Raw genomic sequence first — 11541 nt, forward strand, 5'->3', positions numbered from 1 at the left:
ATACAGTATTTAAGTGACTATAAACTGCACAATTTGACCAATGTGACCTGTTACTTTCATGGGACTGGTGTACAATTTACTGCAATTTCAGACCCAAGAAATTCTAGCTTTTGTGTTTTATAGCCGATTGACGGTAAAGCACTTCGGTGCTAAAGACCACAATTTTATTGCATGTCTGTGGGATCCATAAGTATGTCTTTCAAGGGAGCACAGCTCATAATATACAATTACAACGTGTACAGCTTTCCTCCAGGACTGAAAGAAAGGAAAGATCTGAAGTACATGAAGAAGCAATCCCTCAACGGTCTGGGCAATAAACCCCACGTTTTATCCTACAGAACATTGACTTCAGAGATTTACCTTGAAGTTTCTAGACCCAATTTCAAAATCTGAGCCCCTCAGAGACATCTCTATTTCCTTTTCACCAATACATTCTATTATGGTGTTAGGATGAATCCCGATATATGAATCAAACAATCCATGGTAAGTGTTTCAGACATGTTGGGGAGATGTTTGCTGAGACACCATTTCAAAACTTTCTCTAAGACGTTGAAAAAAGTGCCAAAGGCAATAAATTCTTCTGAAACTCTTCAGACCCCAGAGTATAATAACTGGAGGCCCAGGTGCATCAGTAGTCCTATTCTTCATGGATCAGTCATCGGAAACAACAGGTACACTCTAAAGTGTCCACGAATGATGGACTTGCTGTGGATTTTTTCTGCTTTTGGTAGCCTAAGAAGAGATGAGAAAAGGGGTTCGTAACAAACGGGATTTATTACAAATTTTCAAAAAAATTTGAGGTTTGACCAAATTCAAGATTTTTGGTGTTCACTAGAGATGAGCGAACAGTAAAATGTCCGAGATTCGATATTCGTTTTGAGTAGCCCCTCAATATTCGACTACTCGAATCGAATATCAAACCCTATTATAGTCTATGGGGGGGAAAATGCTCGTTTCAGGGGTAGGCAACATTCGATCAAATTATACTTACCAAGTCCACAAAAGAGGGTCGGGCTGGATCCTCCGAGACGTCGTCTCCATGCAGCGTCCCCGCGGCATCTTCCGGCTTTTCATTCACTCTGCCAGGCATCGGGTCTGGGCAGAGCCGACTGCGCATGCCCGCACTACAAGCGGACATGCGCAGTCGGCTCTGCCCAGGCCCGATGCCTGGAAGAGTGGATGAAGAGCCGGAAGATGCCGCGGGGAAGCTGCACGGAGAAGACTTCTAAAGGTAGGAGAAGAACCAGCGTTGATTGGCCGACTGTATAGCATTCGGCCAATCAATGCTGGTTCTGCATCAAACTTTTACATTCGAATAGTGAGTGGTACTCGATCAAGTATGAGTATTTTGAATACCGTAGTATTCGATCGAATACCTACTTGATCGAGTACTACTCGCTCATCTCTACTCTATTATTTTTATGTACAGTGCCTACAAGTAGTATTCAACCCCCTGCCGATTTAGCAGGTTTGATAAGATGCAAATAAGTTAGAGCCTTCAAACTTCAAACAAGAGCAGGATTTATTAACAGATGCCTAAATCTTACAAACCAAAAAGTTATGTTGCTCAGTTACATTTTAATAAATTTTAAACATAAAAGTGTGGGTCAATTATTATTCAACCCCTAGGTTTAATATTTTGTGGAATAACCCTTGTTTGCAATTACAGCTAATAATCGTCTTTTATAAGACCTGATCAGGCCGGCACAGGTCTCTGGAGTTTTCTTGGCCCACTCCTCCATGCAGATCTTCTCCAAGTTATCTAGGTTCTTTGGGTGTCTCATGTGGACTTTAATCTTGAGCTCCTTCCACAAGTTTTCAATTGGGTTAAGGTCAGGATACTGACTAGGCCACTGCAACACCTTGATTTTTTTCCCTCTTGAACCAGGCCTTGGTTTTCTTGGCTGTGTGCTTTGGGTTGTTGTCTTGTTGGAAGATGAAATGACGACCCATCTTAAGATCCTTGATGGAGGAGCGGAGGTTTTTGGCCAAAATTTCCAGGTAGGCCGTGCTATCCATCTTCCCATGGATGCGGACCAGATGGCCAGGCCCCTTGGCTGAGAAGCAGCCCCACAGCATGATGCTGCCACCACCATGCTTGACTGTAGGGATGGTATTCTTGGGGTCGTATGCAGTGCCATCCAGTCTCTAAACGTCACGTGTGTGGTTGGCACCAAAGATCTCGATCTTGGTCTCATCAGACCAGAGAACCTTGAACCAGTCTCTCTCAGAGTCCTCCAAGTGATCATGAGCAAACTGTAGACGAGCCTTGACATGACGCTTTGAAAGTAAAGGTACCTTACGGGCTCGTCTGGAATGGAGACCATTGCGGTGGAGTACGTTACTTATGGTATTGACTGAAGCCAATGTCCCCACTGCCATGAGATCTTCCCGGAGCTCCTTCCTTGTTGTCCTTGGGTTAGCCTTGACTCTTCGGACAAGCCTGGCCTCAACACAGGAGGAAACTTTCAAAGGCTGTCCAGGCCGTGGAAGGCTAACAGTAGTTCCATAAGCCTTCCACTTCCGGATGATGCTCCCAACAGTGGAGACAGGTAGGCCCAACACCTTGGAAAGGGTTTTGTACCCCTTGCCAGCCTTGTGACCCTCCACGATCTTGTCTCTGATGGCCTTGGAATGCTCCTTTGTCTTTCCCATGTTGACCATGTATGAGTGTTGTTCACAAGTTTGGGGAGGGTCTTAAATAGTCAGAAAAGGCTGGAAAAAGAGATAATTAATCCAAACATGTGAAGCTCATTGTTCTTTGTGCATGAACTACTTCTTAATACTTTAGGGGAACCAAACAGAATTCTGGTGGTTTGAGGGGTTGAATAATAAATGACCCTCTGAATAAACTTTTCACAATTTTAAAAAAAATTAAACAAAGAAATAACATTCTTTTTTCCTGCAGAGCATTTCACACTTCCAGGCTGATCTACAGTCCAAATGTCACAATGCCAAGTTAATTCCGAATGTGTAAACCTGCTAAATCTGCAGGGGGTTGAATACTACTTGTAGGCACTGTACCTACCTAGTCTTATATATATTCTGGAATCTGAAAAGACCCCAGAATATTTTGAATGGCTTATGCCAGCAAACCTCATGAATATTCACAAACTAAACCTCGCGAGGTTGGCCCATCTCTAATCCTAGCGAATAACTTCCATTGTATCCTTACATACTTGATCCCACACTGAATATTTTATATTCCGCTAACACCTTTACACTTCTTAACCACTTTTCACATGACCACCCGGCAGTTTGGAGGGCTTTAAATGGCGGATTATTGTCTACTGCAATCTTTGCTTTAAGTTACAGCTCATTGTTACATAAACAGCAAATCCCGTAGATGGGAAGTAATGGTGTGATCCTAATACTATTTCATTTTCATGATTCGAATATTTCCCATTGCTCTTGAAATGATTATATTTACAGTTCCCTCCTGGTGTACATGGCGGCAGCTTGATACTGCTATTTATCTGATTTTTCATTTGGTAAATTGCTGAAGCATAACACAAATAAATAGGAAAGCTTAAAAGTCCCGGCTGCTAAAAGCCTTTTTTTTTTCCAGTTTGAGGGAGGAAAATGCATTGCACGGCTATCTGGACTGAAGCGAAGGAAAATGCTTTAAATCAGTGGAACAAAAACTTTTTCCGACATGGTCACATGACCATGACCTGTCGAGATGGAGGAGGAGATGATTTGTCAAATTCATTGTTCCATCCTGCTATTTCGATTACAATATTAAGTCTTTATATTAAAGGTGGAAAACAGGATTTCGGTGTCTTGACCACTTGGATGCATTGATTTATCAAAAAAGTGGTCGACTAGCGTGATAATTGTACAGTGACTGGCGAGGGAAACTTGATTACAGGGCAGTTATAGAAGTACAGTTATTGCTAGGAAATAGGCTCTACAGTTTTTAGAAAAGCCGTGAAAAATGGTGCTCGAAAATTACTATAATATTTTATAGACTAGAAGAAATGAAAAATCACTCAGACGAAAACAGTATTCTTTTACACCCATCAGCCACCTGTCTAATATTGTGTAGTTCCCCCTTGTTCTGCTAAAACACTTGTGACCTATAGAGAAGGGAACTGGTTCATAAAGAGCTGGGTTCCTTATAAATTTTCCCAAAATTTTGTGCTTGACTGAACCCTAATTTTGAGGGTTTGCCAGACATAAATTCTTATACTTTGTGTCAAAGCATCATGATGTCACTGTGCCCCATGGGACTACCGGGGGCCAATCAATGGCCCCAAGGTCACTGATGTCCCCAGGGCGGCTATAGGAAGACAGAAGACACCGAAAAACATCAGGGAATGAACATCTTTCTCCACAATGGACCCTAGGAGAGGTGAAGGTAGGTGAGTATGACTGATGATTGTTTTTTTGCACCTTCACTGGGTCTCCACTTATTATACTGAAGAGATCCAAGAGTATAATGGCACTTCCGGTTAAGTTTAATCCAAAATGAGATGGACAACCGGACCTCGAAAATTTCCGCCAAACGAATCTTGCAATGTTTGCTCAACTCTACACTGACTCATCAAAGTACAAAGGCATTGGTGCATTGGCATAAGTTGCATGCAAGATGCCACGAAGTGCAGAGTTACCTTCGATTTCAAGAAAGGGGTAATTGTGGGGTACCACAGAAATGGTTGATCCTTAAGGGACATAGCAAACAAACTAAATTACCCAAAATCGACAGTGGCCTATGTGATTGCAAAGTGGGAGGTGAACGGTGATTGTCAGAATGTGACCCCCGAAACTGGGAGATAGAGAGCGACGAGTGCTGGCCAGAGAAACCGCACCCAACCTGATGGCTCACAGCAGGAGTGTCACCAGGCATCCGGGAGTATTGTGTCGATCAATCCCATCCATAAGGAAGCATCTGCTGGGGTCTACCAACTATTGGATAGGAATAAATGTTGTTTTTCTATTCTACCACAGGTGTCCAAATACTTATAGGAAGACCGTGTATACCGCTAGAAAGCTGACATTGCTCCTGCTCCTCAGAACGGTCTCACCACTGAATTACCACCTTGCGATCCAAACTTTGAGCTGCACCCTGGACTACAACTTTACTACTCCTAACTTTTCCTGGCTTATTCCATCTGGCTACCAGATTCCAGCCGTGTCTACCAGTGTTATAACAGGACAAGTAGTGTCGGGGGGAGGGGGAACGTTTCTCACAACACACCTAGACTGTCAGGAACGCCCTTCTGACAGTGAGTAGAGATTGGTTCTGAAACTAATGGCTCCGATATCTCTAGCCCGGGACATATAGCGGGAAATCCATCAGTGCACTGAATTCAATACACTGTCGTCTTTCTAGCGGTATATAAAACCACGTGTGCCCGAGGACTTGAAAGGTCCTCTTTAAGTAGTTGGTACATTTTAAATGCCAGGACACAAGGTTCCTTTGAGGACATTGCCCTGATCATCACCATGGTGCATCCTAAGTGCAATAAACCTCCTCATGTCACAAAAAAAATCAGCCCCAAACATACCAGTCTAACTTTTTATATCTTTTGATGTAGCAGGTCTGTATTATGAGGATTGTAAATGTTACATGGTCAGAAGGAGCATCTCAGGGGGCGCCGAGCGTCAATGGGTAACACGCTGTATATTTCTTTTCAACTCAGCTATAAGTCTCTCACAGTTTTTTTCTCCACTTTCTATTAAAGGAACACTATGATGTACAAATCCCGCTCCAGGGAAACTAGGATTTGTCTTGAAGTTAGAAAGATCCTGTTATCTTGCAATGTTTCCCAAATCACACAGAGCCCTATTTTTCGACGTGTGGCAGGTGAAATATGTCAAGAAACGTATTGTAAACTGATAGCACAACATCAACAGACGGAAACAGATGGCCGATCTTATTGAACCTCTGGCACATTTCCAGATTGTATCTCAGAAGAGCTATTACATTTAGTTTTGAGTTGCTGTAGCAACCAGAAACTCGCAATATAGTTTCTAAAAGCGTCCGATACGGCACAAAAAAAGTGTTATATAAATGTTTATTTAATGCGATTCAGTACGGCACAATAAGAAAAGCCATTTTCACATAATATCATAGCCGTTGTACCGGCGGTTAAAGGTTATATCCACAGTCACTGCCATTTTTATGCCTCCAGTTCACTTAAAATAAAACCTCAAGTACTCGAACTTTGCAAATAACTTTTATTGGAAACCTAAAAACTGTATGTTGGACATTTTTTTTCCCCATTTTTTTTTTTTTACAGAAAGTTCATAAAGTTTTTCTCTGCTTCTATTATATAGGTACATATGGAAAATGCCAGTTTTTCCATAAGTATAAATGACATGCTGCGATTTACAAAACTGCAAGTGTTTTTGACATTGCAATATTTTCGTTGCAGATTTTTTTTCTGCATTATGTGGATGGGATTAGCCAGAAGAAGGCTAATAGTGGTAATGTAAAATGCAGTGTTTTTTTGCTGCAGCCAAAACACTATTGTTTTGCAATGAGGAAGTACCTGGGATCATCATCTGATCGCCGGGTGTCTTACTGCTTGGACTACACCCATCACAAAAACTGGCGCCTCTTACTCTCGGTTCAATGGGATGATGGTCAATTGGTTACGCAAATAGATTGCCACTTTACTCAAAGTGTAACAGACTGAGGATAATGGCTGAGCACTGTATTTTACTATCTGTGTGAGCAGGGGTAACTTGAGGGAGTGCAGAGGGTGCAGTTGCACCGAGGTCCAGCACTGGCATCAGTATTGAGATTGCAGCTTCCATGTGGTCCATAAGCCAAGGAGACCCACAAACTAAGGTGGATTAAATTCTTCAGTACCTGTAACCATCACTATCATGAATTCACTGTAGGGATGAGATGAGGTCCCCGGACAAAAGATTGCATGGGGGCCCACAAGACTTTAGTTACACCTTTGTGTGTCAGTCCTGTAGAGATTGAATGGAGTACCAATAGACATGTAGAGCAGTCACGTCTTACAAATAAGGGGCACAAAACTCCTATTGTTGTGATAGGTGGGAGCCCCATTGGTGGGATTAAACATTTGCCACCCATCTTTGAGTAGGTGATAATAATTGACAACCCCCTAGGGGTTATGTGGGGGATAAATAAAGCAATGGGAGGACTGGCTATATATTAGTAATAAAGGTAATCCGCGGCATCTTCCAGCTCTGAATTCACTCTGCCAGGCATCAGGCCTGGGCAGAGCCGACTGCGCATGCCCGTGCTACAAGAAAATGGCCGCTTTGACTGTAAGCGGTCGTTTTCTTGTAGTGCGGGCATGCGCAGTTGGCTCTGCCCAGGGCCGATGCCTGGCAGAGTGAATTTAGAGCCGGAAGACACAACGGGGACGCTGCACAGAGAAGACTTCTTGGAGAATCCAGCCCGACCCTCACTCGTGGGCTTGGTAAGTTCAATTTGATCGAATGTTGCCTACCCCTGAAACGAGCATTTTCCCTCATAGAGTATAATAGGATTCGATATTCGATTCGAGTAGTCGAATATTGAGGGGCTACTCGAAAAGAATATCGAATATCGAGTATTTAACTACTCGCTCATCTCTAATGATAGTGGTAGTTGTATTTGAAGTGCCAAACGTTGCTGTCCTCTTCACTACTATAATAACAGACTAAGTCCTGCTATGTCTCATCTCTCTAAACCTAGTGGAACCGAAGCCCATTGGCAGATACAGAAATGCTCTTTCCATCGGACTAGTTTTTCAAAGTATTTTAAAAGTTTGCTTGTTTGAGCAGCTAAAAGTCAGAACCTGCCCTTCTGAAAATGATCATTTGTAAAGAAAAAGGTGACTCGTCTTCACATCTGCCGTGACTGCCTCCGAAGGTGCCTGGAAATTACAGTCATATATTTTCTCAAATACAAAATTGCTATTTAATTTGAGCAGCAAAGTCTGCTGACATAGATGAATGTTTCCCCAGATTTCTCTTATACAATTAATTAAATTGCAGATAATCAAATATGGTGTAATTAATGCTCGGTAGTCGAGAGGGAAATAATCAGGGAGAAACGTAAAATACCATTGTGCGCTCTATCCGAGGACATGAGAGATGCAGAGTAATTCTACAGGGAGATACCTGCTCACACAATGGGGTTTACTTTCTGTCGGACTCATTTGGACTTATTGTACTTATTGTAATATCAAACATTTCTGTTTTTGATGTTTTGATACAAAATGTTCTCCCCATTATCAAGAACATTACTGAGAACACAAAATAACATGTAAATACATACAGGTAATATTTTCCACCATGAAAGCCTCCTCGAGACCACTTATTTGCTGTTTGTGTCATAGTAAAGTATTTTCTTTGTGTCCAAGTGTTGAGAAAATCTTTTAATGCGAATACAAATGAGCCATTCTACGTTTATCACTGTAGTCACCACTCAGTCACACCTCTAGGTTATTGATAGGTCCTGATGTGCGATGGCCATGTCTATATCTTTGTGTTCCTGCTCATTGCTTCTTTTGTCATTGAAAGGATTGGCTCTTGTGATTGGAAATGAACAGACAGATTCAGATCGAATTGGACTCAACACAAATTTTCCAAGTTTCGGGCTCACAGATTTTTGTGATTCTTCAACCATGAAATATTATTGTACTCTGGGGTCAAGCATCATGGACAATAAAGACATCATGGCTGGTTATCAGGAGGACACTACATGTATGAGAAGATAACCCGACCACAATAAGGACATCATGGCTGGTTATCTGGAGGACACTACATGTATGAGAAGATAACCTGACCACAATAAAGACATCATGGCTGGTTATCTGGAGGACACTACATGCACAAGAAGATAACCCGATAACAATAAGGACATCATGGCTGGTTACTAGGCAGGGACACTGCATATATGAGAAGGTAACCTGACCAGAATAAAGACATCATGGCTGGTTATCAGGAGGACACTACATATATGAGAAGATAACCTGACCACAATAAGGACATCATGGCTGGCTATCAGGAGGACACTACAGGTATGAGAAGATAACCTGACCACAATAAGGACATCATGGCTGGTTATCAGGAGGACACTACATGTATGAGAAGATAACCTGACCACAATAAGGACATTATGGCTGGTTATCAGGAGGGGACACTACATGTATGAGAAGATAACTCAATCTCAATAAGGACATCATGGCTGGTGATCAGGAGGATACTACATGTATGAGAAGATAACCTGACCACAATAAGGACATCATGGCTGGTTATCAGGAGGACACTACATGTATGAGAAGATAACCTGACCACTATAAGGACATCATGGCTGGATATCAGGAGGGAACACTACATGTATAAGAAGATAACTCTGACACAATAAGGACATCATGACTGTTTATCAGGAGGGGACACTACATGTATGAGAAGATAACTCAATCTCAATAAGGACATCATGGCTAGTGATCAGGAGGATACTACATGTATGAGAAGATAACCTGACCACAATAAGGACATCTAGACTGGTTATCAGGAGGACACTACATGTATGAGAAGATAACCTGACCACAATAAGGACATCATGGCTGGTTATCAGGAGGGGAAACTACATGTATGAGAAGATAACATGACTACTATAAGGACATCATGGCTGGATATCAGGAGGGGACACTACATGTATGAGAAGATAACCTGACCACAATAAGGACATCATGGCTGGTTATCAGGAGGGGACACTACATGTATGAGAGGACATCCCAACCATAATGAGGAAATAATGACTGGGTTTCTGACAAGTCCCTGGCCATAGAAAGCTGCTGCATTCATAGCCATATCCATTGGTAATCTATGAAGATAAAAGATGATTTGAGAAAACTCTGCAATTTTTAGATCTACCTATATTTCCAAAAATATAAAACTTTAATTATCTACAAATGTAAATATAGTTACCTTCATAGGAAAACCCCTTTAATTCCAAATATAAAAAGCCAAAATAGTCGAGACTTCAGGTAGAAAAATATAGGAAATCAACCGCAATAGCATAACCTAATAAATATGCCAATTCATGTCAACGAGCTGCCAGCAAATTTTGATACAGTACGCGTGATTAACTATTTATGTCACCCGCCAAGGAAGGTAGACTGAGACTAAAGTTATATTATCTATAATAATCATGTTACGTTAGTGATCTCTACCATAGTTGCGTAAATCAAGCTGTCAACTACGGCGAAAGCTAGTCATTAAATGTAAATGAAGAAGAATTTCAGCTTTTTAGACCCAGAATTATTAGTTTTTTTTTTCCCCCTCCGAGAACCACAAAGTAATTATTATAGTTCCTTGAAAGACTGCTGATTATTTCATGTACAAAAATTCCTGAGACAGGCCTTTCATCTCCACCTTCTATCCACGCTACTTGTGCAAACGGATACTTGTTACCATGAAAAATGACAAATTTGCCATCTGATCAAAATGTTAACAAGGTAAGTGTCACCGAGATGGATTACTGACTGTCACTGCGAGCAAGTACATGAGGATACATTGATATTTCTCATTATACCCAACGTTCACTAACAACATTTCCGCTGTGAGTGCAATAAATCACATACAAATAACAAGCTCTGAAGAAAGGGTACTGGGTGATAGATTTCTTCTAATAGAACTACCTGCAAGGTATAAAATTTTTGAAAACAATCTATCAATACACCTTGTCGTGTCATCCGAGATGTCTGCCGTTATAATTTAATAAAGTGTAAAGTGCCATTTGATCACGGTGTATTTTTACCTATAGATGGATCGTTGTAAAATGGAAACCAAAAAATGGGATGTATTAAAAGTGGGGCAACCTAAGGAGTTAAAAAATGCAATCGCCCACCTAAATGTGAGTACATGTATAGCTCTTACAAAGGTAAAATGCAGCTTAAAGGAAAAAAAAAAATGTGAAGTGTATAACTGTGAAGAGTCATGTGGGCGGTCCTGGTCTCCTCAGGAGTCAGGAAGTTCTTTGGGGTTTGATTCAGACATACAAGTTAGGATATATCATGATTAACTCTGGTGGCATCTGGCGCATCTGCTGTGAATTGAGTTTTTCTGGCTTGGAGATAATGAACTAGGTTTGTTAGAAATTTTACAAAAATTTCCAAAATTTTGTGTCGGTGAACCCCCAGTGACCACAGTCACCCAATAACAGGCCTCACCAGTCCCCCGGGACACCTCCATCACCCAAATCACTGGGATAGGACTGAAAACTACAGTAACATCTTTGCCTGTCCGGGCTTTGGCATCATCACCCGGCCGCATGCTGCGGCACAGGAGTTGTGTTCGGCTCTGATTTCTTTCTTTGGGTTCTTCTCGCATTGTCTGAGCACTATCCTATTCTTTCACCTTATTAAGTGATTTTCCATCACACCCATCTCCTTCACGTTCATTTCTCTATGCTCCTCTAATAGTTAATTTTAGCCTTGCTCTGTGATTGAAAACCTGCCTTCCTATCAAGTCCAGGACAGGTTCTTCCTCCCTATTTATTCTAGGCTCACATTCACATTGGTGCTTGCTATTGCTTTGTGCGTGCTGGCTTTTCTCTTGCTG

This window comes from Leptodactylus fuscus, chromosome 9, assembly GCF_031893055.1.
Source record: "Leptodactylus fuscus isolate aLepFus1 chromosome 9, aLepFus1.hap2, whole genome shotgun sequence".
Classification (NCBI taxonomy): Eukaryota; Metazoa; Chordata; class Amphibia; order Anura; family Leptodactylidae; genus Leptodactylus; species Leptodactylus fuscus.